Below are 22038 nucleotides of genomic sequence, written 5' to 3'. Positions count from 1 at the left end.
AGCTATGTTCTAATTAACTCTTTGTCTCCTGGCGTTTGATTTCCTGCTTTAACTCACTAATACATTTCAGAAGAGACAAAATGGTATCATTTTGCAATCAGTGGAATAAATTCTTCTTTAATTTATTGTCTCCTCCCTCCACAGTTTAAGTCAAGTGTAACTCAAATGGCGTCAGTGGAGCTATTCTTCATTTGCAGAAAAGAATTTGGCCCTCTCAAGGCAATTTTACCTTCCATTTTCACCAACAAATGCTCAATTAAAAAAAGGGAAGGTTGCAGGTCCTGATGGTATTCCACCAGAATTCCTCCACCATCTCAGCCCCAGAAGACTCCAGTGGCTAGCAACATTGTACTCTGCTACCTTAGGGATAGTACGGAGCCCTGAAATATGGTGTGAGGCAATGTTAAGTGTCATTCCAAAGCCTGGAAAGCCCCTTGATGAAGCTATAGGCCAATTTCTCTACTATGTACAACCGATAAACTTCTTGAATGTATCATCCTCAAAAGAATACGCCCTTTTACGGAGCCAATTATCCCTGTTGAACAAGCAGGCTTCCGGCTAAAACATAGGTGTTGTGACCAAGTTCTGGCACTCACAAATCACATTGAGGCTGGCTATCAAAAAACCCTAAAGACTGGTGCAGTATTTGTTGATCTGTCATCTGCGTATGATACTGTATGGATTAAGGGCCTGATGCTGAAACTTGCTAAAATTATACCTTGCTGCCAAGCACTTCGCCTGCTGTGGACTATGCTGAGTAACAGATGCCTATGGGCATACCTGGGTAATAAGACTAGCTCACCCAGTATCATAAACAATGGGCTACCACAAGGCTCTTTTTAATATTTAGGTAAGTGACATGCCTCCAACTAAATCATGAAAATTTGGAGATGCAGATGATCTTGACATGACAATCCAAGCATCAAACCTCCATGACTTTGAGAAAACATTAACTAAGGATCTCCAAAATACGGAACAATATTTCTGGAAATGGAGGCTAAAACCAAACCCTGCAAAAACAGTAATAGGCACATTTCATCTTGATTATAGGAGAGCCAAAAACACAATGAAAATAGCTTTCTGTAATAAAAATGTGCAACACAATTACACTCCAACATATCTCAGAGTGAAACTCAACCAAACCCTCTCCTTCCATAACCATCTTGAAAAGGTAGCTGTAAAGATAAAAACAAGAGCCAGCATAACCCAGAAACTAGCAGGTACAACCTGGGGTGCACTAGCATCAGTGCTGTGAACATCTGCAATAGCACTTTTATATTCAGTAGCACTTTTATATTCATGCAGCCACACATGACTTGTGGATACACCAGATGAACACAGTCATGTGGTGCATCACAGGAACCCTTAAGTAGATTCCAACTTCATGGCTCTCTTTCCTGTCTAACATTCTTCCCCCTCTGATAAGCTAATAATGCTGCAACATTCTGTGAAGCTCACTGAATCCAGGAAAGCAGATGCCTTCCTATTCAACAAGTCCTTGACAACGCCCCACCTCACAATGTCTTAAGTCCTGCAAGCCTTTCTGGGAACATTTGTTTAGCCTCATGCAATCAGGCTGACCAGAAGGAGGCTTGGAAAGCAGATTGGGCTAAACAAGCCTTAAAAAATAAGCACCTCATGCTAGATCCCACGCAGAAAGTTCCTGAGTTTGACCTTCCATGGTCATCTTGGTCAGCACTGAACCAAATTCAAACCAACCACGGTAGATGTGGATATCTAATGCACAAATGGAAAATCAAACACTTCCCGGTGTGCAGGTGTAGCTCCCCATGACAGACCATCCAACATATCACCACCCAGGGCCAGCTCCAGGCACCAGTGGATGAAGCACGTGCCTGGGGCAGCACATGGTAAGGGGCGGCACAGTCCAGGGTTTTGTTTTTTTTTGCTTCGGCAGTTCGGGTGGCAGTCTGAGTGTTTTTTTTGTTTTTGTTTTTTTTGCTTGGGACGACAAAAATTGCAGAGCCAGCCCTGTCACTACCTACTGCCCAATTTAGAAATATGAAGGAGACATTAATGCAATACATTCTGCTACTCTGGATATACCCATTTGGCTCAATGAACTTCAGATGAATTTACAGTTGCTGCTGCACACCAGCTATATGAAAAAAGAAGAATCAACAAATGGCATTTGCTTTTTACACTCCATAAGACATTTAGCGCATGACATGGCAGAGCTCTTTAAGGAGCCCAATCGAAAGCCCACTGAAGTCAATGGAAAGACTTCCACTTACCTCGATAGGCTTTGGATCCATGCTCCCCCTGCTCCCCCTCTCCCACAAAAAATGTTCAGAGAGAGGATCTAGTAAACTCCAGGATCTTGACTCAAAGTTCTAGGGTTTACTGAGTGCAGTTTGCTCTGAAAGAAGGGTCAAACTGTAGGAAATTAGAGCTACGACTTACATTGTTTTCCTAGGTCATGCATCTTGAATTAATAGCTAGAATTTGCAGGACATTGCACCTGTGGAGGCGGCATTGTAGAAGTGTGGAATCAGTGTTGCTACTGAACACCAGGGTTCAAGAACAACTCTGAAAGAGCAGTACACACGAGAGATAAGCAAGCTGAGCAAGGCAGGCCAGCAGTTGCCTATATGTTAAAAAGACAGGAACTGATATCTATTAAACTCTCTCTGCCTATATTTTTATCTGTCCACTATATTTTATTCTCTTTCACACTGATAATGATTAATTTGTTTTTGTGCTGTTTTCTATATAAAGATCTAGCTGCCACAAAGTCTGACTCAGAAATGAGATGCAGTCTTGTAGAGTGAGAGGGGGAATGCTTGTGTGAGTGTGTATGTATATATCTTCTTTTCGTCACAAGAAATTATATTTAATAAATATGTAAATCAACCTGTCTCACTGTTTAATTTCAAGAAAAGGTGAATACATGTACTGAAATATTACTCCTAATCTTTTTTCATTGCAGAAGTATTTTAAGAACGTTAATAATTAGAGCTACATGGAGAACAGAAATTCCATTTTTCAAATGATTTCAAGATTTCAAAATTTGGTTTGTTCTGAATTTAGTTTCAAAATTCTCCACAAAGAAAAATTCTGGAAAATAATCATTTTGACTCAATCAAAATATTTTGTTTTGACAAAACTGAAACATTTTAATCTCAGCGTTATATAATTTGTATTATATAGCAGTACACACACAAAAAAAATCAAAATGAGACATTTTACTACTTACATTTTAACATGGTTGGAATTTATTTCTTTGTTTTTTGTTTTCCAAGACAAAATTCTGGCAAAATTGACCTGAATTTGTGAAGCATTTCAATTTCAATGGAACTACATATTCTAACAGGATATGGTTCTATCAAAGTTTCTCCAACCAGCTTTGGTAATAATTAACAAATAGAAGTTCTTGTAAAATTTTTTACTCAGAATTTAGAAGCCAGAAAAACAACAGTCACAATATGTAACTTAGCATTCACAATGTAGAACAAGAAATTTGACACTATTCATTGGTTAACAAATAGAATTCTCAGACTCTTTAAGAAAGCCAAAACTTTGTGTTAAGAGCCATGTGATGTGCCAAGTTGGTATGCAGTAATGATACATGGCAGATGAAAAAACATTTGTTAGAAATGTAGCTTTTCACCCAAAATTATATGTGGCAGAGGCAATTATGACATACTTTTACAAAATATCTGTTGAGAAAATTTTTACAAGTAAAAATGATCAGGTAAGATTTTTGCTACTCTCAATTCTCTCAGCTGTAGTACAGCAATAAAGATGTGGTGGGAGCAAGATCTTAAATAGAAATTAGAGGAAATTTGAGTTTTATAGTCACTATTGATTGGCTTCAGTCCTTCAATGGACAGCTCCATTGGAATCAGTGGGGCTCTGCATGGGTGTAGCAGTGTACATCAGAGGATTAGGGCACTCTAGAGAGCTTCCACCAGTAATAGCTGTGGTGGGAAAGGTCTTAGTGTTTCAGTCTACCCTGTTTAATGCTTACTTTGTCATGACTTCCTCTGTCTTTTGTGCCCTAAACCAAACAGCCTTTGCTTTTATTTAAGACACCGGAATTATTTGCATAGGATGATGGTGAGGGAAATCCCTGACAGGTTCCCAGAGGGAAATAAATGGCCCTCTGACCACACTGGAGTCATGCCAGAATGCTGTTCTGGCACATTCTGTGAGAGCTAGAACAACATTCCTGTACTTTTGGATGATTGTATTTGAATTTTCATAAGTGTCCTTTTTCAAAAAATCATGCATCAGGCCCTTGCTAATTCAAACTACTGTCAAAATCGTGCATTCCAGCACCTCTTGTTTTAGGATTCGAGCATTGCCTTTGACCCTAAGGTGGGATGGAAGCAGAGGAGAGGTCCTCCTGGTGAGAGGAAAGAAAGAACAATCCCCTCCCTAAATGGAGCAGAAAGGGGCAAGGCAGTTTCAAATGGGGACCCATGAAGAGCTAAAAGATTATAGAGCTGATAGATTTGTTTCCAGTGGTACAGCACAGAGAGTAGCACAAATGCACTCTCATTATACAAACACCATTTATCTATTCTTTTTTTATTTTCTGAAATGTGCTTTGTTCCCCTAAATTCAAATTCCATAGAGAAGCCACATTCTGAAACTCCAATCATCAAAAATTTCCAAATGTTTTCTGAGACATTTGCCTAATCAGTTTTCCTGCACATGATAGGTGCCTAGATAACTCTTAAACTACTTCCTTCAAAAAGCAATCAGAAACCTAAGCCACAGCCATGTATATACATAAAAAAAAACACCTAAACAGATCAGACTGCTCTGAAAGGGATCCAGACAACAAACAGATAATAGGATAAAGGGGGATCAATATGCAACAATGAAAGGGAAAATTTTGAGATCTAAACTTTAAGCTGTTATTGCAAGTTCATTGTTCTTTCAAAAGAAAAATAGTTCAGCATCTCAAGTATACTCAAAAAAAGTACTTTGCAATTTTGCTGGCTCATATCACTATTGCATTAAAATGTATGATTGCATACTAATGAAAACGAGCATGAGACACTGCACTGCTTTGCTAACGCCTTTTCAAAGAGAGTTTAGAATGTGGGGACTGCACATATCATAAGTCTCACACCACAGTGGAAGACACTAACAATAAACTTGGTATTCTCTTCAGATAGCCCTAATCATCAACTCTGGGCTTTAAGGAGAAACTTCAGAAGTGGAGCTTTCCAAAGGATAATAGAAGAGTGTGTGTGTGTGTGTGTATGCGTGCGCGCGCGCGAGAGAGAATCAAATATACCAAAGTGTTTAAATAACAGCTATAGCCTGATGCATCTCCCCTGTGCCTTCACAAAATTTATCAAGTCCTACATAGCAGCTGTTTTCCTCAACTGTCTCGGTGGTATTAACTTCTAAAACTTTAATTTTCCAGTCAGATGCCAAGCATACCTGAGATTCTTTATTATGGACTTGATTATCCATGCCTGATTGACACTGTAACCATGGTATCTTCACTGCAATGAGGAGTTCATCTTTGAAGAAAGTCATTCTGATTTACAACTATACAGATTCACACAATGTGATAATAAAGAGGGTACATGCTGAAACCTGACAGGATGTTAAGTTTATTGCACAAGTGTGGACAGCTGAAAAGGCAAGAAATAATACAGTTGTCACTGGATTGTTTCACCTCAACACCACATAAACAAAAGCAGTGTTGTGAATCAGTCCAACTCTTCAGCTGCATAGTCCTAAAGCAGTTAATAATAAATATGAAAAACATAAGACCCCAGCTCTGTGAGACACATAAAACATATGAATATGCATTGGAGGGCTGTTTTGGTCAAGAAACTATTTAACTGTTTGAAATCAGGATATATATATGCTTTAGGTTTAGGGTTTTTTTGTTCTGTAATATAGTTTCTCTTATTTGTATATTATGTCAATTTCTGAGAGTGAAAATGGCAATGAATTTTAGCCATACGTTGAGGACATTGTATACACATCAAAACTATAGGACCAACGGCTTAGCAATAAGCGCTATACATGAGCTTTTTCCAGATGCATTCTATTTTGAAGAGAAATATTAAATCTGTAACAGCTCTCTAAAAGAAACTAAATACTTCTCAGAGTATATGATCTTAAAGAGTAACTTATCTTAGGAGAACTGTATTTTCATTTTGGCAGTCCTTACTTCAATCTTGTCATGTATAAGAATAAATTTATTTTCCAGTAATAGCTCACCATGTGCTTCTCTGATACACGCAGCATAAGAATGATACTGAGACAGTCTCTAATATGATGTCAATGTACTAGTCACAGCTACTTATCCTTAATATAAATCAGCTTATGGCTTTATTAAATATACACCCACCCACACCTGAAGATATTTTTGTTTCAAACACATACTTTTTCATCACAGTAAAACATCAACATTTGTATTTAAATGCATATCTTCAATAAAAATGTATGTAATAATTAGCTGTGATATACCTGCGATGATAAAGCACATTTTTGTACCAGTGACTTGAAAATTCTCACTTTAACTGAATGATCAGATAATGAAAATACACAATTTATGCCAGCATCTTCTCTACAGGTTAGTCCAATTTACAGCCTTATTCCTATCTCATTTACGTCCCTCGCTTCTCATATTTTTGCACAATTTAAATGAAAAATTGGGGTAACATAAGCTCTTTTTTGGATATTATTCAATCTCAGCATTATGCCTTCAATAGATTGGTATCTTGGAAAACTTACACCCACAGTATGCTGTGGGAGAAATGGAGGGGAAGCAATCAATGTCCAAATTGCAGGGGTGGGCTTAAATAATAATAATAATAAAAAGATATGAGTCACACATTCTAGATGAGCTTATTTATGCCTCACATATTGGAGAAATTGTGGGAGAAGAGTTTATTCGTATGAATGTACGATTTCTGTAGGATTGACAAGGTCAGTGATCCCGATCGTGATCTGCTGAGTAAGTGCTTGTTGTGCAACTTAAAGTTGCCTAGGGGCTGCTTTAACCTATGCACCCAATTCTTTCTAGAACTACACAACATTCTGGAAATTAAAATGTGTGTAATATGCTCCTATTGGCCAAGTGTTTCTTTTCACCCTAATTTTCCCTTTTGTCCCCCCTCCCTCCCTTCTATTGCATATTTCCTTTATGCCCCCAAATTCTTGGAGGAAGACCCCTAAATAACTGCAGTTTGAATGAAAGGGCCAGGTAGCCTCTTTTCATTCATATAGCATGAAACTCCAAGATCCACAGGGCGTAAACGAGAGCAGAATAGAGTGCTTAGCCTTTAATGGATGGTTAAGAAGTAATGAAAAGAGAATCAGCTTATCTCCGGGTGCCCTGTCGGCTACATTGTTTTCAAATAGCTTTAGCTGAGTCTTCTTTACTTGCTACAATGCTATATTTTGTTTGAACGATTAGCTCAAGAAATATGACTATTTCAAATATCCCCATAGATATTACAACTATAACTACATCTCTAAGCTGTGCTAAAAAATAGTTTGTATTGTATTCAGTAGTGCCAAAACACACTGCTGAGATCAGTTTCTGGCCAAAAGCGTTATATTCCTTCTTTCCACAAGGAAAGTGGTTCAAATCTGATCCACTAATGCACTGCATGTGTTCAGCTTCCAGATAAACAGGCTAAGATTACTGCAGAAGTGGGGATTTACAGTGTACCCTGGGATTTACAGCTACTTTTAAGAGGTTATCAGTAATTGCTGCTTTAAGGACACCAACATTGCAAGACTTTTGAGATTTCTGGACTTGATGCAAAACTGTTAGTCTTCCCTTCCTATCTTTCATATCATTTGTACTGTATTTAAACAACAGCAGCGCAACAAATTATCTACTGGATGAAAAGATTAGTGACAATTTGACTTTATCCAGTGCTTAAACTTGGCTTTAACTTTAACTAAACAACAATTTCCCATTGTAAACTATGCTGGCCTAAAAGGTAATTTCCCAATGACACTGGGCCAGGTTATTTCCATACAAAGTGAAACCTACCTAAGCAACTGGAAACTTTGGGCCGAAGCCCACTCAAGTCACTGGAAAGACTCTGCAGTTTCCGACCAGCAGGTTCATCCCCACACTTCCCACCAATCTTTACCACCACAGAATAAGCAGTAGACCTTGGAATCCACTGAGTTAGGGTCTTCCAGCTGAAGGCCTTGCACCTCAACACTGCTTCCTGGCTGCTGTGGGGCTTCTCTGTTCACCTGTTAGGAGCTGCCCCCAGAAGTCTTCTTAAGTGGGATTCCACAGATATGCTTAGCACAAAAATGATTACTGTCTGGCCTGTGTTGACTTGTGAGCAGATTTCTGATTGTTTTCCAGGCAGTATGGTGAGAGAAAATGCCCACAATGCACCTGACCTTTCCCATCCCATATATAGAGGGTTCCCCTCCGTAGTGTATAGGAAAACAGAGAGTATGATCCAGCAAAGGCAATGTGTCGGTGTTCTCAGTGAAGCAATGGGGTCTTTGTTACAGCATATACAATAAACACTTTCTATGGGTTTTCTTTCTCCTATGAGTATGGTAGCCCCAAAGTTGGGGGAGGGGGGAACTGATTTGGTTAAAATAAGAACTGTCCAAGCTATTGCTCAAAACACAAAACTTCAACCCTTTAAAAATTGTTTTTTCTAATTTTTTTTAAAATTTGAGTATTTCCCAGTTACATCCTGAACAGCAAGTGTATCCTTGCTATATTTTCCACCCAGGAAAAAGTGGCAAGTTAGATTCCTGCCCAGAGAATTTAAGGAAGAGGTGTGGTTGAAATGTCTGAGCACAGAACCAGGAACTCCTGGAGTGTAATTGCAGATCTGACAATGACTTTCCTCTGTAAATGAAAGGTGATATCATTTACCTGCTTAACATGGATGTTATTAATCTACCTTAATTAGTGAATTATGGGCCTGCTCCAAAGACCACTGAAGTAAAACTCAAGGGGAGCTTTCCATTAATCGGTTTGGGATTAGCCCTAAACTTGCTAGATAGTCATAGAATCATAGAACTGGAAGGGACCTCGAGAGGTCATCTAGTCCAGTCCCCTGCACTTGTGGCAGGATTAATTATCTAGACCATCCCTGACAGGTGTTTGTCTAACCTGCTCTTAAAAATCTCTAATAATGGAGATTCCACTACCTCCCTAGGCAATTTATTCCAGTGTTTAATCACCCTAACAGTTAGGAAGTTTTTCCTAATGTCCAACCTAAACCTCCCTTGCTTCAATTTAAGCCCATTGCTTCTTGTCCTGTCATCAGAGGTAAGGAAAAAAAACATTTGTTTTTCCTCCTCCTTGTAACAACCTTTTACGTACCTGAAAAATGTTATTGTGTCCCCTCTCAGTCTTCTCTTCTCCAAACTAAACCCAATTTTTGCCATCTTCCCTCACAGGTCATGTTTTCTAGACCTTTAATCATTTTTTGTTGCTCTTTAGTTATTTTTTATATTATTCTTTAGTTAAGCACCTGAGCTGAATAGAACCAACTAATTTTAAGGTTTCCCTAACACTATCCTCAAATTAACTGGCATTTTTATGAAGAATGGTGGAGAATCAAGGGATAACCTGTTTTTGGCAATCAGTCTTTCCTTGTCACAAATTTAATAACATCTTTGCAACTGATTTGAATTGGTATTAACACAACTGTTGCCTTAGTCCACTCAAAACTTTATCCTGGGTGACTGACTTTGCTGAATGGATTAATTGAGTAAATCAAGACAAGGGTTGCCAAAGTATTAGCATTGCTTTACATGTCAATTTTGACTTGATCCTTAGATGTCAGTGTTTAATTTCAGAGAATTAAATTCAGAGAATCAAAACGATTTACAATGAGCATGCCGGTAATTGTCTCCCACTGTAGCACAGACAATGGAAATATGCAGTGATAAACATGTTTAACATTGTAGTGAGAGATGCTAGCAGTTCATTTATGCCTTTACAGTCCAGTATTTGAACCTCTGATATATCTGAGAATTGGAGACAGTAGTGTTCTGAGTCCTGAAAAATGTTATAGCTACGATATTTTGTTAAGGCAATTTTTTGTTTACACCCTCCCCTTTAGAAATAAGTTTTTATAGGGAAGTTGAAAATTCTTTTAAAATACCATTTCATTAAAATGTGTTCCCTTGGAAAGCAGTTAGGAATAAAGCCGTGCTTCTGCTTGGCAGTAAAAATGATACAATAGGCACTGTGCTCAAGGTAAAGAGCATTCAAATCTGCTTTACTATGGTTGTGAGTAATAATCACAACTGGTTCCACTTCTTCTTGAATTCTAATTTCCTTTAAGTTTTCAGTGGAATTTATTTTTCCAGGTGGAGGAAAAATGAAAATACATGAAATATAACTACATTATTAGCAAGACACTCCTTCATTGGACTGGTTTTGTTTTTGCTTAAAGATTTTTACCACAGTTTTAAAAAAAAGTCTTATTAAAAATAAAAAACAGTTGGGAAACCAGCAGGCATCAGAATAACATGGCTGAATGAAGCCTGAACTCAGAATTGACTAAATCAATCTGCCTCCATCGACTCCCTCAAACCTATTAAACTTCCCAGTTGCAGAAGATGGATTCACCAAGAAAATCTGAAGATTTAAAAAGATCCATCTATAAGAAGAATGTTTCTGACCAGGGTTGGCCGTAGGGGTGGGCCACCTGCATGACTGCCCAGGGTTTTGTGGTCAGGGGGCACCATGCAGCAGCACAGAGATGTGCCTGCCAATGTAGCGTCAGAAACTGCTCCTAGCTGGCAGGGGAGTGCCAAGTCAGGGGCACCCAGATTTTCCCCTGCTTCCTCTTAATGAAGGAATATGGGGTTGGGGAGTGGTGGTGCACAGATACTGCTAGCCCCCTCAATGTTTCTCTGTGCCCCCTCCCAGGGGGGAGCGAGGAGCAACTTCCAGTGCTCCATGTATCCAGGTCACTTTTCCCACCTGGGCTGTACTGTGAGGCGAGCATCAGGAGCTGCTGCTCTCCTGTCCTCCCCTTATGCAGCCCAAGTGGGGAAAGTGACCTGGATGCAGGGAGCCCTGACATCGCTCCTTGCTCCCCCCCCACACAGTCCCCTTAGAGTGTTCAGAGGAGCAGTGTTTGAGGGGGGAAGTGAACAGCAATGCTGGTCAGTTTCCCCATGTGGGTGCAAGGGGAAGTGTAGGAGTTGGGGCAAAGACAGCACAGTGCAGGGGTTGGGGTGCAGGGGGGAGTGCAGGAGTTAGGGGCAAAGGGGGCACTGTGCAGGGGTTAGATGGAGGAGGGGAGAGCAGGGGCTAGCAATGAAGGGGGCACAGTGCAGGGGTTAGCAGTGAAGGGGGCAAGATGCTTTGTCCAGGGGTTATGGAAAGGGTGGGTAGGGAGCCTGGGGAGTTCACAGGGGCCAGGGGCAATGAGGAGGCACCACTCCCCCAGAGGTCAGGGGCACCAAAAGACAAGTTCATCCAGGGCACCATTTCCCCTAAGGCTGGCCCTGTTTCTGACTCACAGCATGGAGAAACCTCTGAGACTCCAAGTGAACACATGGCAGACAAATCAGGCTGAAACGCCAGACATGAAGAAAATCAAATGGCTACCAAAGCAGACATTCTGGAGATGTTCTCTGAGCTTCAGACCATGACAGATGATGTGATGACCAAGCTTCTTGCAGTAAAGAAGGAAGTTGCTGACTTGGAAGAGTGACAGTACTAGAGACTGGCCTAAGGGAAGCAAGTGAGAGAGAAACAAAATTGCAGAGTTGCACGGCACCAATGGAGAGAGATGCAGCTTTAACTGAACAATATAGAACACTGATCAAGAAGGAACAATGTCAGATATAAGGGACTGCCTGAAAACTCTGACAGAGGAAACCCAATTTGGTATGGAAAAACTTGAATTGTGGAGTTTCATCTGAGCTCTCTGGAAGAGAGAAAAAGTGGAGAGAGCACACAGAGTGCTGCTCTTCCAACCTGGGCATCATCATAATAATAAACCCAGAGACCTAACTGTGAAGTTTCATGAGTTCATACTCAAAGTCCACAAGCTGCAAATTTTCCATGACCTCTCTGCCCTAACTTTAAAAGAGAAGAGAGCTGGGGAAAATTACAGCAGCACTCAGGAAGGCAGATCTCTCCTCCAGATGAGGATTCCCATTTAAACTGTCATTCAGTTTCCAAAATCAGTATTACACAGTAAGAGATTTTAAACAAGGAAAAATACAACCCAGTTGCTTGGGACAGAAATTCAAATCTCAGACATACAAGATGACTCTCCAGAGGCAGGAACTACACATAAGCTGCTGAAAAATTATTGGCAAATGGTGAAACCCAGGAAAAAGATGACAGGAAAAGAAAAGGCAAAAAAACTCTAGAGACCATACTGGGAATAACCCGAGGAATAATCTAAAAGTAGCACATAGGATGTAACAGAACAGACCTCTTGGAAGTCCCTAAATACTATGAACAGTAAAATGCTATGAAGTTTTAATTGGGGGTGATCAGTAATAGCTGTGTTCTGTATTTTAAAATATAGAGGAAATAAAGAACAAGAGTGGACTGGAGATGGAGTCCAAGGGTCACTGTCAAAGTCCCAAAGGTGGAGAATGTACTTCCTTTGGATTGCAAGAAAAGCAATCCAAGTGCTTATGAGGAGGAGTACAGAAGGTTTAGGGTTCAGCAAGGCACAGTCGTTAGGGAACTGTTTTACATATTATGTTGGTATTTCTTTTGTGGATTTGGAGCAAGGAGAATGCACAAGAAGGGAGGGAATGAGGGAAGTGGGGGGCATTAATAGAAGAAGTAGATATGGAAGGTTAAAAAAAAAAAGAAACCAAGCCATATTCAAGCACACAAATCATGGACGGCACATACTTAGAAATGAGAGACACTGGCAACACAAGCATTCAGGCCTTCAAACAGCTAAAGAATCACAATAATTTCAATTTTTTTCAATAAGCTAAATAGTTACTCTCAGTGTCTCTTCCTTTTAAAGCAATGTTTTTGAATGTCAAAGGGCTAAATAATGTCATTAAAAGGAAAACAAGCCCTGGTAGAACTTAACCCCGCCCCCAGTCTCACATTATTCTACTTCAACAAAGTCTTTTTCAGGAAGGGCAAAGTATGGGCATGAAAGATAATTGATGTCAACATACATTTTTTTTTGCTTCAGCTAAAGAAAAGAGGAATGGGCATAATATTTGCTAAACATAGACCTTTTCAGATTAAAGACCAATGTAAGGATAAGTAGGGATGATTTATATTGAAGAGCACAATTGCTGGGTTATTAATAACAGTGGGCTCAGTGTATGTTCCCAACCAAAAACAAAACCCTTGTTAAGGACTTCTTTAAAACACTTTAACACTTGGGGAAAGGGCAATAATACTTGGAGGAAACTTCAGTTGCACACAGATTCCTTACTGGGACAGATGTGATAAGAAAGACAAGGGGAACAGGGAAGCAGGTGCAGCACTGACTCCTCTGTGCCAACAATTCAATCTCTCAGATTGCTGGAGAAAATTGCACCCTGGGGAAAGAGATTACACATTTTATTCACACCCTCATCAGTTTTATACTAGAATAGACTTAATGGTAATCTCTAAATCCTTAATGAAGCAGATAAGATCTGCAAAAACTGGCAACATGGTCAGATCATGCACCAGGGGAAGGCACATTTGATATCTGGGATGGGTCCCAAAGATCACTTTATTACAAAATGAACTGCTTGCTTCTCCAAGACAGAGACTGGGTAGCAGCAATTAAAGAGGACATAGTTCAATACTTTCAAATAAATGATATGGACAATATAAAAAGAGGCCTTCTTTTGGAGGATGGTAAAGCAGTATTTAGGGGCAGCTGATAAGCACAGCCTCTCAACTGAAAAAAAGGAAGAGTGCAAGAAAAAACAGAACTACAACAGGAAATAAAAAGGTTACAAGACATTCACAAAACCAGTTTAAAAATATCAATAATATTGGGGGGAAATTGAATATGTTGATAACAGATGCCACTGAAAAAGCTTTTAGCAGATGTTTTATGAAGAAAGAAATAAAACTGATTGGCTGTTGGCTCAAAAACTTCAAGAGCTACATATTATTCCACCAACTAAGAACAATCAGCAAAACACAGTTATACAACCTAATGAAATATGTGCTATGTTTGCTGGTTATAAAAATCTATATACCTACATCTGCCAAGTTCCAAAGTTGTTCAAAAATTTCTGAAAGTAGCAGGCTTGTCAAAGATAAGCAAAATTGATAAAGAAACATAAGATAAAGAAATAACAGAGGCAATAGCAAGTATGAAAAGTGGTAAAACTCCAGGACCTGATGGCTTTCCAGATGCATTTTACAAGGTATTTAAGGGGGTATTAATGGGTCCTTTGAGAGGTACCTTCAACACTATCTTGTTAGGGGAGGAACTTCCACAATCTATGGAAGAAGCTACTGTGAATTTACCTTTTGTAGTTCCTATTGGCCCATATGTCTGTTGAATCATATGAAAGGTTTTAGCAAAAGTACTAGCTAGCCAGTTGCAGTCTATACTCTCAATTTAAACAAATTGAAATCAAGCTGGATTAATTATGGCTAGGCAGATGTCAGACAATATCCAGAGAGAACTTGGATTCATACATAATGCTAGATCAAAACAAGGTCCAGTTCTCTTGTTATCACTAGACTCAGAGAAATCCTTTGCTAGAATAGAACGGAACTTTCTTTCAAGTCCTGTCCCACGGTGATATTAGCCCTCAGTCCCTTAAATGGATAACTGCTTTTTACACCAGCCCCAAAACAGCGGTGCAGGTTAATGGGGTTAAATCTCCTCTTTTTTGAATTACACAGAGGGATCAGGTAGGGATGTCTATTGTCTCCTTTACTTTTTGTGCTGGCCATCGAGTCTTTTGCACAGAAGATAAGGAACATCACAAGAATAAAATTTGCAGGAACACATCAGAAAATAGCATTAGATGCAGATAATATCATATTACCTTCATCTAAACCAAGTACTTCCTTAAAATATGTTTCTAAATAAATCTAGGATTTTGGAAAAGCATCTGGATTTAATATAAATCATGCAAAATTTGACATGCTAGCTATACATTTGCCAGTCTCTGCAAAAGTCACTTTTCCAGAAAACATTTGGGTACAAATGGGCAACAAATTCTGTAAGATACCTAGAAATTTAAATCTCAATAACCTAGAAGAATTCTATGATTTGAAAGTCAAAACACTACTTCAGCAAATGAGAAAAAAAGCTGGAGCGCTGCGGGAAGTATGCAATCTTTTGCTTGGCAAGACTAGCCACAGTCAAAACGAATATTCTGGCAAGGATATCTTTCTTGTTTCAAAATCTTTCTGTGATTATCCTTGATAAAACCCTAGCAATAACACAGAAAGTGTTATTAGAATTTATTTGAATAAGAAAAGGCCAAGAATGAGAGCAGATACTTTGTATAAACACATTAAACGGGATGGACTAGCTGTTCCAAATATTCTATGGTATTATCAAGCTAGCCAGTAAAAAGCAGTCATAGATTGGTGGCACTTTAACCCAGTCAAAAACGGAGTCTTTACAGAACAAGAAAATTTCTGTAGTGTAAACTTTACTAGGCTACCATGGATTAATAAAAAAAAAATCTCATCCTTCAGAAATTTACACACATCCTTTAGCAAAGAATTAGAGATAAGGTCTTTTCCCCTTGCCAATGACACCCATTGCACATAATCCAGATTTTAACCCAAACACTGAACAAGGGAGCTTTGAAGATTGGGAGACATGGCATACACATGGTTGGGCAGCTATTCAGAAAAGAATTTTTTCTAACTTATTTAGAGATCAAAACTAATTAACTGTCCCACTCTCCCCTGGTGCCAGTAAGTCAGGCATTATGTTTTTCAACTTTCTAGAAAACCTGTTTTATACAGAAAGCTAACTTTAACAGAAGCAATGGTGTCTCGTCAATTAGGAAAAATATAACTAAGTTATATCAATCTTTGCAGACAGCTTTCCTAACAACAACAACAAAAGTCTACATGTGACATGCTGGGAAAAGGATGGTTGGATAAACACATTATTCCAGAGGAATGGGGTTTGATCTGGAAAAGTGGATCAGCAACCTCATTCTGTAGCACTATAAAAGAAAATTTCTTTAAGATACTGTTTCAGTGGTACTTCACATTAGTCTGGTTAATAGCGATCAGGGCAGGCCAAGCTGCAGTTTGTAAGCCACATGTGGCTCTTTTACAATTAAAGTGCAGCTCACGGAGCCCTCCACAACCCATCTCATTCTCCACCAACCCGGACTCGGGTGTGGAAAGCTCTGGGATTCTACCCTATGGCAGGGTGGTGGGGCTTGGGGCTTCTGCCCTGTGGAGAGGGGGGTCTTGGGCCTTCAGCCCTGCAGGAGACACCTGCCAGGGCTCAGGGCTTCAGCAGGAGCTGTGCTGAATCCCTGAGCTCTGGCTGGTGCGCCCAAGTCTCAAACTTCTGAAGATTATCGTATGTGGCTTGGAGGGTCATAAGTTTGGCCAACCCAGATAGATAGATAGATAGATAGACAGGTAGATAGATGAGGGAGAAATTGTGTAGGAGGAGACTTTATTCATATATGGTGGACCTGTCCAGTCATTAAAGCATTGGGATGTCATCTGTAAACAAATATCATAAATTGTTAGATATTTATACCAAATGATCGCTTCATAATCCTTCTGGGCTTCCTAGTGGAAATAGTCATACAGAAGGAAAAAAAATCTCTCATTTGCTAGTAGCTGCTCAGCTGTTGGTAGCCTCTCATTGGAAAAAGAAAAAATAACTCAATCATAAAGGAATGGTTCTAAAGAAACTGGGAGATTGTGGTTATGGAAAAATTAACACAATAAAAGTACCCAGAAAAACAGAGAGAGGGCAGACAGATATTTAGATATTTGGTTACTTTTTATCCAATACCCAAAGTACATTCACTTGCAAAAAAAAAAAAAAGAAAAAGTATACCTGTCCAATTTTATTGAATACTAACATTTGATAGACATGTTTGGTCTGTTAAATATGTGCATACAGAAATTTCACTCAATTTATTAAAATCACTAGAAATGGCATAAATGCCATAGGTGTTGTAATAATGCTCACTCTGCAATATGGAAACACCCTGTTTAGAGAAATTTGATGACTATATGCCTGTATAAACTCTCTTTAAAAAGAAGCTAAGTGTTGTAATGATTGCATAGTTTATGATATTTACATGGCAAGAATTTGGAAACTTGTTAAAACTTCCTAAATAAATAGATTAAAATAAATAAAATAAAGAGAGTTCATGTGACTTGTCTTGGTTAGCACTAAGAACAGCAAAACTGGCCTTCAGCATGTGTTCCAGGTCAGTAAAGATAGGTCACAACCTTGCCCATGAAAACACTTGATCAGTTTTGCTATACAAATAAGCTCTGCCAGAACTCTAGTTTATATTATATACTGTCGATGATTAAAACTTACTGAGAGCAATCACAAGAAGGTTTTAAAGGTATATTTTGGGCAGCATAGCAACAATACTTTCAGACGAGTCTTAATTCAGAAATACATTATGTTAAGAAAATTAACATAAATATGAAAATTCTGCTGCACTAATTTATTCTCAAACTTTACTTCTCATATTTTTAAATATTAAAATGCAAGAAATATTTTGAAAGATTCTGTGTGCAATGATAACAGCGGTTCTCAGAATAAATTTGAACTAACCTGGCCATTGAAAGCAGAGTTTGAAAAAAGCTAGTTAAACATCTTCAGGGAATGGGATTGCAGTAATGTTTTTCAAGGTTACTTACTCTTCATTAAAAACTTTGTAAAATAATAATGAAGAGGAAACTGCCTCTCATTAAGGAAAGAATAAGATCACTAGTCAATTTTACTGCTCTTCTCATCTGACTCTACACTGGTAAGAGAGCAGCACTGTTTTCCACTCCTTAAGAATTCTTTGCTTCATATTCATTGTAAATAGAGAGGAGCCATAATTATACCACATTTGATCCATATCAAAGCGACTGATCCATGTATCGATTTACATAAAGTAAAGCACATAAAACATTTTTGCTTTTCACCCTTACGCCACTAGCTTCTAACTAAAGTTTCCCTTTGCAGCCTTCATTTGAATATAAAAATCTCCAGTTGAAATTTGCGATGTTAAACAAACCATACCAGTCATTCAACTTTTTAATTAAGGATTCAGTGTTCCACCCCTTTTCAGACATTAAAATTCAGGTGCAGTCATTAATCTTTCTAAACGAATTCACCTGTGGCTAATACTGATGTATTTTCTATGAGGCTTGTCATGGACTGCATACTGCATGCATAACCACTCTACAGTTAATTACACAAGGGATTATCGTTAGTGTCAAAGATAAAGCCTTGCTAGAAGCATTACAGAGATTTTTTGAGCAATGCCTTATTTCATTTTTGTTAACAGCTACCTAAGTATTTAAGAACAATAGACATTTGTTTACAGCATGGGAAAGCTAATGGGGGAGATCAGAGAACATTCAAGATGGAAAAAAATATCCAGGACATCTGACCATCTATTCTTTAGCTTCTTTAAAAATAGATCTTAAATCTATTGCTAAAAGGAACATGAGAAAATAATGCAAATAAAATACTCTTCCTAAAGTTCAAGGATTAGATGTATGTCAAGTATTCTTTTCTGAAAGGGATGGATAGCACAGTTTATGGGAACTGTAATTTGTAGTACAACACAGCAGTCTCTGGGGAAGAAAAAAATTCAAAGGTTGTTAAGGAAGAAAGCAACCTAAGAATAGTGAGTACAATTTACAGGAAAGTTCATGAAGACATTCATGACGTGGTGTTCCAGGACAAACAAAACTCCAGAGAGGATAAAGATGAAGATTGTGCACATGCAGGAAGGAGTTATATAATATAATCTCAGAATTTTCTTGTTATCAATTTACATATCAATTTAACCATGTAATCATATCTAACAATTTTTAATGTCCTGTGCCAGACAACATACAGGCTGGGTAAATGGTGCTTGCTCTTCTGGGCTTGATGTATTGGTATGCAACACTGGCAAATGCTATTGGTTGATTGGCATTGTGCCTGTCACAGCTAGAATGGATATGCTTCAGTCATGAAAAGAGATCTAATCAAAATAATGCAGACACCGAAAGGGACTAACGTATAAAAAAAAGTTTGTGAAAATGACAAGATAGCACAGTAGAGAAACAGGCCTGATTCTGACATCACTTACATCTGTTTTAAATTTACTTCAGTGGAATTTCTCCTGATTTACACTACTGGGAGAGAGAGAGTGCACACAAGTGAGATGAGAAGAGATAAGAATCAGGCCCAACGTGCTTCATATTATATCAGAATTTTACATTATGTTCCTCAATGAACAACCATAGTTCAGAGTGAGGAAGTGCCAGATTGCAGATTTATACCATGAAAGACTCACACCAGACAAAGGAAGTTCTAAAATAACAACTATCAAAACAATGGAAATTCAAGTGACTTTGTTTTATTTGTTAATTTTTTTTTTTGAGGCTCTATGTTTTTTCTGGTTTGGGTATCAAATTAGTTCCAGTCAAGTACAAGTTGTTTTTAGTCCACTGAGCGTCTATTAGCAGGAAACAAACAACCAAAAAGACCCAACTGGGAATTGAAATTACAATGACATTACAGTAGCTTACTGGATATGCAAAAAGCACCATACAGTGCTGTCCCTTTGTTTTAAAATCTCCTGTATGTTTGAACACCTGAAAGCTGAGGAATAGAACCATCCACTTCAAAGCTTTGCTTCACACGCTTGCTTTCCTGTCTGTCAAATCCCCAAAGACTTGTTTCTATAAACAATAAGAGATCATTGGATTTATGCATGTAATTCGATTTACATTGATTCTAACAGTTATCCAGTGATGCTGTGAAAGACATGGAGCCACTCAGAGCACAAAACTTGCACTGGCCTTACTGGTTACTTCATAAATATTATACAACTGAAAAGAGCCTCACTGCCCCGCATATAGTTTCTGTGAATACTATTTTTTTGTCCTCTCACAGAAAAGTTACTGATCACAATAAAAATGTGGTTCCTTACAAGATTAAGTGACCATTTTGTAAACGTCTCTTTTCTATGATTGCCTCATGTTTAGGTGTCCTACCTATCTGTATGAGGGTTTTATTCCGCTGCTCATCATTGTCGTATCTAAGCTTCTTCCATGTAAACTTGATAACAATAGCTAAGTCCCTTTCAGATTATATGGAGTCTCTGGCTCTTCTCCCTTTTTGGGTTAAAGTTCTACTTGGGGTATGTATTTTGGTATGATGAGGTCTGGGAGGTATTTGCATAGGGAGAGTGTCCATCTTGTGTCATTTTTGCTATAGACTTCTATTTAAAGTTATGTTTGTGAATATTTGTGGGAGGAAACACAGGTTGTTTTCAGCCTGTCATTTTAGTTCAAGGATAATAAACCACTGAATACTTAGTTGTTTCATTGTAACAAGAGCTATAGTCTTCTGTCCATAAAAAAATACAAACCTTCAAAAACAGTTTGCCTAAAAACACTCTCCCTATGAAATATTCATCTAAGAATGAATGGGCCATTCCTAAACTACAGATGCATCAATAAAACATAACAAAGAAGAGGCTTTCTTAAAAAACTAGTTGATTTTTGCCATTACATGTTACTATTTTGTCCCCTTTCCTTTTCCTTTTTCGAAGCAGTTTCATTTATATGGCAAGGATTCTGCTCATGGTCCTGCGACTTTTATAGAAAATCTATTACACTCTCCATGTTCTTGAAATTTGAATCCACAAGTCAGCTGAGGGAAATCAGTCTCATATTCAAAGATAAGTGCATTTGGTTAGGCAGTGATTCTAACTTTGTGGGATGTAGTGTTCTTTTGCCCCTTTAGATTTAATACCGATAGTGACCTCTGCCAAAAAATAATAAAAACATGATTTCTCTTTCTGCTTCCATCCCACTTTCCTGATTTGAAAATATGCAAACTATGTTTTAGTGAAATGCAAGAAGCAATTGGGAATTTTAATGCTTTTTTCTTTCAAGGACAGTCTGGAAACATCTTCCTTGCAGGCATCTGTATCACTATATATTCACACAAAAACTATTTTAAGCTTTTGCTTAAAAAGTTACTGTATTGAGAAAGAATAATAAAGCATTTCTTTCTGTCTTAAATACCCCAGACAGACATCACCCTATACCACAGTTAATAAGAAGTACTGTCATGCTCTTCTTTTATTTAGTTAGTTTGGGGATGAATTTAGTGTTAATGAGGTTGAGGGACAGATAGCAAAGTCTAGAGTCAGGCACAGTGTGGGCAGGTACTTTGAAAGCTTCTCCAAACAGCTGCCAGTGAGTGCACTTTTATCCTCATTTGCAACATCCTGCTTGCTAGCAAGGTGCCTGTTCCTGCCAGTTCCCACTGAAGCCAATGGAAGTCAGAACTTCATATGATGAACTCAGCTCCTGGCAGCATCAGGATCAGAGTCTTGAAGCTTCCTGGAGCAGAGTGGAAAATTGTGCCTAAAACACATGGAGGTTTGATCAGATAAATAAATTCATGCTAAAGAGAAAGTTGATAATACTAAACCCTTTTCATTTGTGGCCTAATCAATCTGGGATTTAGATTGCCAGAGGTGAATAGACTGTATTAATCCATTGGGCCACCTATTCCTTTCCATTTGCTATTAAAAAGACATTTTCTTAAAGGATTAGGAAAAGAAAAACAGTAATTGGAAATATAATCAAAGAAATCAAGTGTACTGGATGATGTACATGATAATTGACCTGGTACACAGATTCAAATCATGGAATGTCAGGGTTAGAAGGGACCTCAGGAAGTTATCTAGTCTAACCCCCTGCTCAAAGCAGAGCTAATCCCCAGGCAGATTTTTGCCCCAGATCCCTAAATGGCCCCCTCAAGAATTGAACTCATAATCCTGGGTTTAGCAGGCCCATGTGCAAACCACTGAGCAATCCCTTCCCCCCCAAATATCTTGTTTGAAAGTCCAAAGAGAATTCTCTGGCAATACTCTGACTGTGATTCTGCACATATT

Source organism: Chelonoidis abingdonii, chromosome 7 (assembly GCF_003597395.2).
Source record: "Chelonoidis abingdonii isolate Lonesome George chromosome 7, CheloAbing_2.0, whole genome shotgun sequence".
Classification (NCBI taxonomy): domain Eukaryota; kingdom Metazoa; phylum Chordata; order Testudines; family Testudinidae; genus Chelonoidis; species Chelonoidis abingdonii.
This window is presented reverse-complemented; position numbering follows the sequence as displayed.